Here is a 10,417-nt window from a genome sequence, read left to right on the forward strand (position 1 = left end):
CTTCACGCCTTTGATTCGCCCTCCGTGGAACCCGCCACGGGAGGAGATGTGCACATTAAGGAACATAGGTTTATCGCTCGGATAGATGAGCGGGGCTTAGGTGGGAACGGCTGCGGTCCTCCACTAGCAGGACTGGACCTTCGGGCAGTCAAAGGTGTGGTTGGTTGGAGGAGATGTGGTGTGTATGTGTGTTGTTGTACTTGTGTTGTGTCTACTTTTGTATATTTGTTACCTCAGTTGCTGACCTTGTGTGGTTTTGTTCTGTTATTTGTTTCTGTTGTGTGCCGTGATCCACTATGGTGAGCAGTCAGTCTTAGCAGGTTGTTGTTTGGATCATAGTTGGGTGCTTGGAGGGACAAGTCTATCACAAGTCACGACATAAGTAGTTCACATAGTTAATAGTGGTTTTGAGTTGTATCTTTCATATCGCCTGTTGTTTGTAAATCACTTGTAATATAACTTAAACGTTCTTTTATCGACATTTGATTATTACTGTCCTCGGGCAACCGAGATGGGAACGCCCTTATCTGCTAGGGAAGGTCTTGTTAAGGCTCTTTGGTAGATGAGGGTGTTACAGTGACATTTCCAATATCAGTCACATAAAAAAAATCGTTGTGTAGACACGTCACTCGTAGGTCCTTCACAAAACCCACTACTCCTAATAGCGTGTTTGTTTTGCTGCACTTTGTACTGTAAGTCTTCCTTTTCAAAAAAAAACTCGTCACTCCTAATGGCGTATTTGTTCTGTGTTTCAGGATTTGAAATCCCAAGCCTACATTAAGACCATTTTGACAAATACCTTCAAAGCCAACCCAAAACGGCAATTATTTTTTTCTTATTTTAAAAATCCGTTCCCTTAAAAATTGGCTAAAAATAGCCCGAAAGATTTTTTTGGCAAATTAAAATTATTTGACGAATTAATTGGCGTTTTGTGGTTGGTTTAAATTTAGGGTCAATGGTCTACGAAAGCACTTTTATTTTTTGTTGCTAATTTTAGATAAAGCCGTTATTCATACTAGCGGCTTCACCCTGTTTCATAACATTTAAATCAATTATAATTTTAATAACTAGAGCAGATATTATTTCTTACTTTATTACAACTATTAGTTTTAACCTTAGTCTTTACTAATCCAAATAGCCCAATATCATTAGTATGTAAGAAACACTTAATGTCCTTCTGTTTATTCAGGCTATTTAGACCCCTAAAATTCCAAAAACCAATATTAACCATGATCCAACACCCCTCCTATTCCTCTCCTTGTCCCCTTATTCAATTGGGAAGATCTCCGAGCTAAATTGAGAGCATCAAGGAAGGTGGTTCCTGGTATATGATGGGAAGAAGATCCAGGTCCATCATGTCTCATAATTCTGGTCACCATTCCAGCTGGTGTCTGTGGAATAGGAATTCTGTGCACAAGAGTATCAACAACAACTTTTTTTCCCTTTATCCAACACTTTGGGTGGGTAGTTACTCTCCTGAACCTGAGGATTATTAACAACCTTACTCTGCCAGACTTGTTTGATCTTTACAGGCATACGTTTCTTTCTACAATTGTCATGTGTATGACCTATGCCCTGACAGAGTATGCATTTCACTGGTAACTAGTCATATTCTACTTTCACCTTATGTATTTTGCCCTTTTCATCACTGAATTGTATAGAATTTGGAAACTTTTGCCGCACCTAAACATCAACTAACATCCTAACATATCCCAGAAAGTTTTTGTGTCTGGTAGGCTCATCACATTGAATAAAATCTCTCACAAGGCCACTAATTTTCTTCAGACATTCTAAGCCCCGAAATTTTAAATCCAAACCCGATAATTTTATCCAGATTGGAACAATTTTAGCATCAGTCTTAACAAGGTTAACAAGAGGAAATAATAGTTAAGAGTACTAATTATTGGTTTTTTTGGATGAAATGTAAGCATTTCCATTAAATCATAACAAAAGAGTTACAACAATACCGTTTTGGTTACAAACACATTTTTAGAACCCACCAAGGAGTTTACAAATACAATTTGACATTTTTTAACCATAATAAAACATCTCTATTATCTAATCTGTGATTAAGCCGTGTTAACACTCGAATTTTCAGCTCCTTCGTTATGCTATCTTTCACTAGTCCAGGCCTTAGTAAGCAACCTTCAACCCTAACTTTGTTCCTCTGTAACCAGATGTGATAATAGGTTGCTAAAACAGCACACAATTACACACCTTTCTACAACTGTGAATGTTGCCCAGCTCCATCATTATACCCAAGCATAGGTTTATTCTTACTCTTGCTATGCAGAATTGCCTATCTACCACGGACAATCTTTGTAAAAGAGGCTTTCACATGGTGAGTAGATGTGCCTTGTGCTTATAAATGGAGGAATCAGCATGACATTTATTCTTCTCTTGCTCCTATTCATCTAAGGTTATGCAAGATATCCTCACTTGGCAGGGGATCACTAGAAGAAACTTGAGTTTTAATAATGAAATTAGAAGGTTGGCTGGGAGAACAGGGAAGAGTTGGCGTAAGAAATGGGTAAAGTGTACTTTAGCTGCTGTAGTCTATAGCCTTTGGACTGAGCGTAATATGCGTTTATTTCAGGAGGCATATCGAACTTCTGATCAACTTATTTATATGATTAAAAGTATTTTTAAGAGTTCGTGTTTTAGCTAATGTACACGATCAAGTAAATGAGGCTGATCTTTCTAGTTTAGTACCCTAATTCTCGCTTGATAGATCAGGTTGTTTCTTTAGGGGATGTACTTTATAAGATTTGTTTTTCTTCTATTAATGGAAGAGCTCATTTCTTGCACAAAAAAAAATTGACACCCATCAGCTTGGCTAATTTATCCATTATCTTCCAGGTATACACACATGTTTGAAACAAGTGAGTATGATTTTCTTTCCCTCTGCCACATAACAAGCAGCCATCATCAGCAGTTATCCCCAGGTAAAGCAGCTTCTCCTGGGTCAATAAAAGTGAACCGGAGGAAACATAAGATTGTTTATAGAGAGAGGGGAAGATAAGTCAACATTTTTCCTCGGTGTACTTGCCTATTGGTATTTTGTGTGGAATGTCAAAGGGAAGTCACATTGGTACTCCTCTTTCACTCACAATATTGGTACATTTATAAATCGATTCACCCTATATGTAGGACAACTTTCTTTACGGCCGCAAAAAAAAAAAACAATTCACCTAAATGTTGTTGGAAATATAGTTACTGCAAGGACAAAACAAACGAACTAAAAATGGATTAGAATAACTTCACTTTGTCATGGTATGGAATCCATTGCCTTAGAAACTTAATCGCCATCGACACGCTGCTGTCCAACTAAGAACGACGCTCCCTAAGGTATACATAGAGCTCTTCCAATTTGCACCCAACTAAAAGAATAGGAACTCGAAAGTTGTTGCTCAGATTTTATAAGGAACATAGGAGAGAAAGTATATTTTATAGAATGAAAACTAGATGATTCGAAAGGCCAAAAAATCGTCTTATTTATAGTAAAAGGGTGGGCCAAAATCATATGCAAAATAAATGAAATTACAATTCTCAAAACTGACTTTGAGTGAAAACCAGGATTGTCAATTTTTAAAGCAGACAACACTAAACACGAAGAGTTTCAATTCAACGATTTTAAAAAATAAGACTAGAAATTTTTTTCCCAGAACCCATCACACGACACGTGCGTGCGTGGGGAGAGCTCATACTAGCCTCCATAATAACAAGTACCTAGTTAAGGGGCACTTGGTATAAAAACATAAGAAAGGTTCCTTATTTTATAAATGTGGGACAAAATACTCTAACATTTCCAACATTCCCCACAAATGCGTAGAGTAAACAAAAAAAAAATATGAGCAACATCTAACAAGGATCATTACTTAAATGCTAATTTATTTCGATTTGAATTAACACGTAGTGCTAACCAAACGTACTCAGCTATTGAAGTGAAACTAGTCTTGAACTTCACAGCATAAGCCCAATTTGGCAACACACACTTCACCTAAAACCAAACGAGTTCCTGCGATAATCAACAAAAGTTTTGGCTTTCATTATTTTGGATTTCTAAAGAGTGCTCTAGAAAGACTTGCATAAGGTCTTTCATAGAAGGAGGCCAATTCTACACACTCTCGTAAGTGAACCATCAAGTCTATCAAATAGACCACCCAAAATAGGGCTATGGAGTCATTAAGAGCATTATAAGCTTATTCTCACAACATTCAACGGTGGATTCGACAAGTCCTTCTCATAGGACCACCCAAAATCTGGGCTTCAAATCCATTAAAAGCATAAGCTCAACCTCACAACACGCATCGTAGGAATGGAAAAATGCGCATAAATATGAGTCTTTCCATGGCTTCGTTAAACCACATGATCTGTTTTTACCCAGACCGGGTTTCCACAATGAATTCTTCAACCAACCATAGGCTTAAGCCCCATTCCCCTCGACGTATCAATGACCACCTTTCGGTTAAGTCCTTTTGTCAACGGATTTGCCAAATTCCTCTCAGATCTTACGTACTCCAAGGAGAGTACTCCATTCTCAATCAAGTTTCTCACAAACTTGTGCCTTATACGAATATATCTTTTCTTACCATTGTAAGCATTGTTATTCGCAACACTTATGGCGGCTTGAGAATCACAATGTTGAGAGACAAACGGTGTAGGACGTCCCCACAATGGAATATCAGCCAGTAAATTACTCAACAATTCAGCTTCTTGTCCTGCAAGGTCAAGTGCAATAAATTCGGCCTTCATGGTCGAATGAGCAATGCAAGTCTGCTTAGCAGATTTCCAAGACATAGTTGCTCCACTTAAAGTGAATATGAATCCACTTATGGAACTAATCTCATCATTATCTATCACCCATTTTGCATCAAAATATCCCTCCAATACAGCAGGGAACCTCACATAATGCAATCCCAAATCCATAGCACCTCTAAGGTATCTTATCAACCTGTCAAGAGCGTTCCAATGATAATCACTAGGATTATGAGTGTATTGACTAAGTCTACTAACTGCATAAGTTATGTCAGGTTGAGTACGGTTCATCAAAAACATCAAACTCCCAATTACTTTAGCATACTCAAATTGAGAAACAGGCAAACCATTATGTTTCTTCAATTGAAAAAGAGCATCATAAGGAGTTCTTACTAGCGATACATCAAAACAATTAAATTTATTTAAAATTTTCACTACATAGTGTGATTGTTATAAAGTAATACCATTATTTTGTTTATAAACTTTACCACCAAAATCACAACTACTTCACCAAGATCTTTTATATCAAAAAGAGAGGATAAAAAAATTTTAGTCTCATTTATGTGATTAATATGTGTAACCAAAATTAACATAACATTAACATATAAGCAGATTATCACACAATCTGAATCAAACATTTTAGTGTAAACACATGCATCAGATCTGTTGACAATAAACCCAAAACTAAGAATAGTCTTGTGAAATTTCTCGTACCATTGCTTTGGTTCTTGCTTAAGTCCATACAAAGATTTCTTAAGCTTACATACCTTGTGCTCTTGTCCTGGTACCACAAAACCAAGCGGTTGCTCCATATAAATTTCCTCATTCAATTCAAAGCTGTCTTTACATCCATTTGGTGAACTAACAGATTATGAGCAGATACAAGAGCAAACAAAACACAAATAGAAGCAATCTTAGTCACATGTCAATAAGTAGAGAAATAATCAATACCATGCTTTTGAGTGAATCCTCTAATAGCAAGTCTAGCTTTGTATCTTTCAATGGATCCATCAGTTTTAAGCTTCTTCTTAAAAATCCATTTTCAACCTATAGGCTTACTACCTTTAGGCAAATCAACAAGCTCTCATGTGTGATTATCCAAAATAGATTCCAATTCACTGTTAATAGCATCCTTCCATAAATTAGTATCAATAGAACTTACAGCATCATCATAAGTACGAGGGTCCTTATCAATAACATGCAAACATACTACATGTTCATCAATTAATATATCATCATTAGACTCGGTCACAAATGATGTTTTCCAATCAGGACCAAAGCTAGTTTTTATTCTTTTCCTTTTACCCCTTCTAGGTTTATTATTCTCATTAATGCAACTCAATGTAAAAGTGGTACTAACAGGTAAAGACAAGGAAGAAGATGCATGATCAGATAACTGTGCATTTTTCTTACGTGTAAAAATATGTTCAAAAAATTCAGCATCATGAAATTCACAAATAGATCTATCACTCAATCGCATGAATCTATATGCAACACTATTCTCAGCATAACCAATAAAGACAAAATCAATGGTCTTATGTCCAATGGTCTCACGTCTAAAAAAAAGTATACCCACCTTGGCTAGACACCCCCACACTTTCAAAATTTTCATATTAGGCTCAAAGCTTTTCCATAATTCATATGGGGTATTAGCCAATTTCTTACGAGGTACTCTATTAAGCATATAACTAGCAGATAGAACAGCATCACCCCACATATTATCAGATAAACCATAGGACACAAGCATATCATTAATCATATCTTTAAGAGTTCTATTCTTTCTTTCAGTGATAGGCTTTGTCGCACACCTAATCAAAGATAAAATTTCCCTAGACACAAATTAATGTAGTAATAGGGGTCAAACACAAGGAGACGGGAATTGTTAATTAGTTGTTATGGGATGAATTCTATCAAGGTCGGTTAGCATATGATTGATTGGTTGGATAATGGAAGAAAATAATAATTATAAAGAAATAGACTAGGGAGGTCGGGTCACACATGCAAATTATGTAAATGCTCAAGTTAATCATAGGAGTTGATATAATCGTTAATTGTTTAGGCTTAAAGACAACCACCTCTCGGCCTTATTGTCAACCATAGATCGGGTCCTAGCGAACTCTCTGATAAGTCCATTTTATATACATTTTAACCCCCTATATTAGCTCTATTTTACTTGTCATTTGCACTAATGTTAGTGTTTGTGAGCTAATTCTGTGTTCTAGTTGTGTTTGCTATTTTCATTCTGTTTTGTAGGAAATTAAGCTTTTAGTAGCTTTTTCCGGTCAAAGTAGCAAGCACAAGAGTTCACGAGGCTAAAAAGACTAAGCATGACCTCAGAAGGGCATTTTGGTAATTTCCAAGCCTGAGTAAGAAGTATGAAGCTTGAGTTGATATACAAAATGATCATACAAAACAAAAGCCCAAAGTAAAGTCCAAGAGTCAAGCTTGGAGATGCTCATAGGATGCCAAATGATGCTCTTAACTCGGGTTATTAAGGAGCTTAATTACGGAGCATAGGATACTTGGTGTTGATTAATGAGGAATTAAGATAAATAAAGAGAAACCCCACGACACCGATCGGGGTGGGGTGGCCCCGATCGGGGTTAGCCTCCTCTAGCTTGTTTCCGTTACTCCCTTCACTCCTATATAAAGGGTGTTGATCCAGGGCCTCAAACACACTTCTTACACACCTCATACACCACTTTTATACTCTCATTTTAGTTCTTAGTTTAGTTTAGATTAGGTTTCTCTTTATCATTTCCTTTATGTTATAAAAAATTTCTTTAAGGATTTCAATTTATATTACAAGTTCATTTACAATTTCCATTTCAAGTATTTGTTCTTCTATATTCAAGTTCTATTTCCATTGTCAAGGTAATTTCATTTTTAGTATTCTTTTGTTATTTCTTAGTCATTTACATTACTAGTAGTATGTTTATCCTTATCATTTCATATGTAATTAGATTAGTTTTCATTATGCATAAGTAATTCAATTGTCTAGGGAATAAAGGAAACCATGCATAAGTAGTCCTTGCAATTGTTGAACTAGGATGTGTGGACAGCGGGGGCCCACGAGGGCGCTTGGGAGAGAAGAGAAACAAGCGTTTGCATTTTGTATGGAGTCGCCACCAATTTTTATGGGAAATTGGAACCGTTCGAATACCTCGTGCCATGTCAAGACACAAAGTAGAGACATGAACACTAAGCAATCGTTACCCTTAGCATTCTATGTCTAGAATGACTCTCGTGGATGCCAATGAACACGGGTGTTCACGGAGATCTGGAGTAAGGGGTGAGGGTACGTATTAGGAAGCTCTTTTGATCGAACACCTAATCCCGCCCGCCTCGATAGCGGCCTCTACTAATGATTAGGGAAGTTATTCGTACTTGATATATCGTCGATTGTATGCATGCAATGCAACATCCAAGTTTTAATCCTAGCATGTGAAGAATTGGCTAAGTCGGTTGACACGTAATTAGCAAACAATTGGGTCGAAGTTGGGATTTAATGCTCAATTACATGTGAAAACATACAAATGAAACAAAATACAATGATAAAAGAAAATTACAATAATGAAAATTACAATAATTACAACGGAATAGGCGATTTATGTCGAAAATACCTTTAAAACGGATAATTTGAAAAAAAAGAATAAAAGAGAATGAATTACGAAAAAAAACAGAAGGTGATAATACGAATAATAGTTAATTATACGTAAGCTAATTAAACTAAGTCAAAGCAACAACGGAGTTCAGAGGCAGAAATCAACCAGGAACAGGCGCAGCAGAGCTGCGTCCCTTGGAATAGGCGCAGCGATTTGCGCGTCGTTCCTTGACTTCTCGCCCGCCGTGAAGCCGGAATTGCAAGTTGTTAATATTCGTTGGTGAATTTAACGATGGATTAATTTATTTACTCGGATGAAAGTGATTACTTGGTTATTTAACATACGAATGGGTCATAAAAACAGTAAAACATGGACGAGACGGAATTAAGATGGATTAATTACAGGAGTGAACGATATTAACAAACCAAATAAATTAGTTGGATTAAACTAAACATGATGAATTAATGAATAACATATGATGATAAACAGATACAAATATACCAACGATGAATTCCAGAAACTCAATATGAACAAATAGAATTTCTACAACCCGGATTGAATTTAATGACGAAAATCAGCAAATATGAGATTATAAGGGATCTAAGTCGGATTTAATGACGAATTAAACATGTGAATGAGTGATAAATAATATACATATGCGATTATTAGGCTACTATAACAAAGAACTAAAGAGAACGAACGGAAAAAGAATAAAAGTTGACGAATTACGAGGGGCGAAGGAAGAAGAAAGGAAGCAGAGGCTGCGGCGGCCCCTCACGAAGAGGCGCAGCAGAACTGCGCTCCTTCAAGAGCGCGATTCTTTGCGTTCTTTCTCGACGTTTGTCTACGAAAATCCGTAAAAAAAGGTTTTGAACGTGGTTTTAGAAATCGGTTTTAATGAGGTATTTTCGACATAAACCTTACAATTGTGATACAATAATTAAAATACAATAAATAAAAGAGAGATTATACACCCTCAGACTTACATGTTGACGAAACGAGAAGGACTAAGATATCGATTAGTGATGCTCGACGCGAATGCAATGAAAGTGCCCTCGTAAGAGGAAAACGATTAGATTAATTAAGTTGATTGATGTGGAGTTGGTCAAATTGGTCGGTCATGCAAACGAGGCTGGTACTCAGAAGGATCCGAGCTTACGTGGTCGAATGTTCAAGCACGTAGACGCCAAAAAGTAAGAACAAAGGTCTTGAATGCAAAGGGAGAAGAGAAGAGCGGACACTCGCGTGAGAAATATGAGGAGCGAAGGCTCCTATTTATACTAATCACACGACGGAATTAGGGTTTCGGAGACTCTTTGGAAGTGAATCTCGGAAAGATATGAAAAAGATACGAAAATTACGCGAGAAAAGGACTGGGAAGAGGGCGCAGCCCATCGCATCTCTTGGAAGAGGCGCAGCACCTGCTGCGTCTGTTCCCAAGGGGTTTCCTCCTGCGGAAGAAAGATTTACGTGTTTAAGTTATGGTAGGACGGAATAATTCGGTTTTGCTTAATATCTTATGTGAATATTACGGGAAATTGTTTACCAAAAGATAAAAATTGTGAAATATGGAATAGAAATATCCGGAACATTCTGACTCGGGATTTAACGGTTATCAGAAAATGAAGACGGTTTTAGGCCCGGACTCCAAATGTACTCTAATTACTGTCAAAACGACCGTATCGGGATGTAGATGACAACTAAGAGGTAGACATTAATATTTAAGCAATCACTTGACGATAATCTTACGAATTGTCACAAATCGTTCCGCGTAGCAAACATGCGGCCCAATCATCACCGGGTGGTTTGCGGGAGGTGCAGAAATGAGGTATCTACAGAGCCTCCACTTTGACTGAGGCTTGGACAAGGCGAAAGTCGAAGTATAGCCATCAGGTCAATCGAAGATTACAACCTGACGACTATGGCGACGCGAGGCGGCTCAAGGGGTCTGAGCCAAGGACCTGTCGTCGGGAACATTTTAGAGTCTGTCAATTGGGGAGGGTCGTTTAAAGTCCATTAGACTACGTAAGGAGGCTCGCCAGCCATAAGAAGAG

Source organism: Silene latifolia, chromosome 6 (genome assembly GCF_048544455.1).
Source record: "Silene latifolia isolate original U9 population chromosome 6, ASM4854445v1, whole genome shotgun sequence".
Classification (NCBI taxonomy): Eukaryota; Viridiplantae; Streptophyta; class Magnoliopsida; order Caryophyllales; family Caryophyllaceae; genus Silene; species Silene latifolia.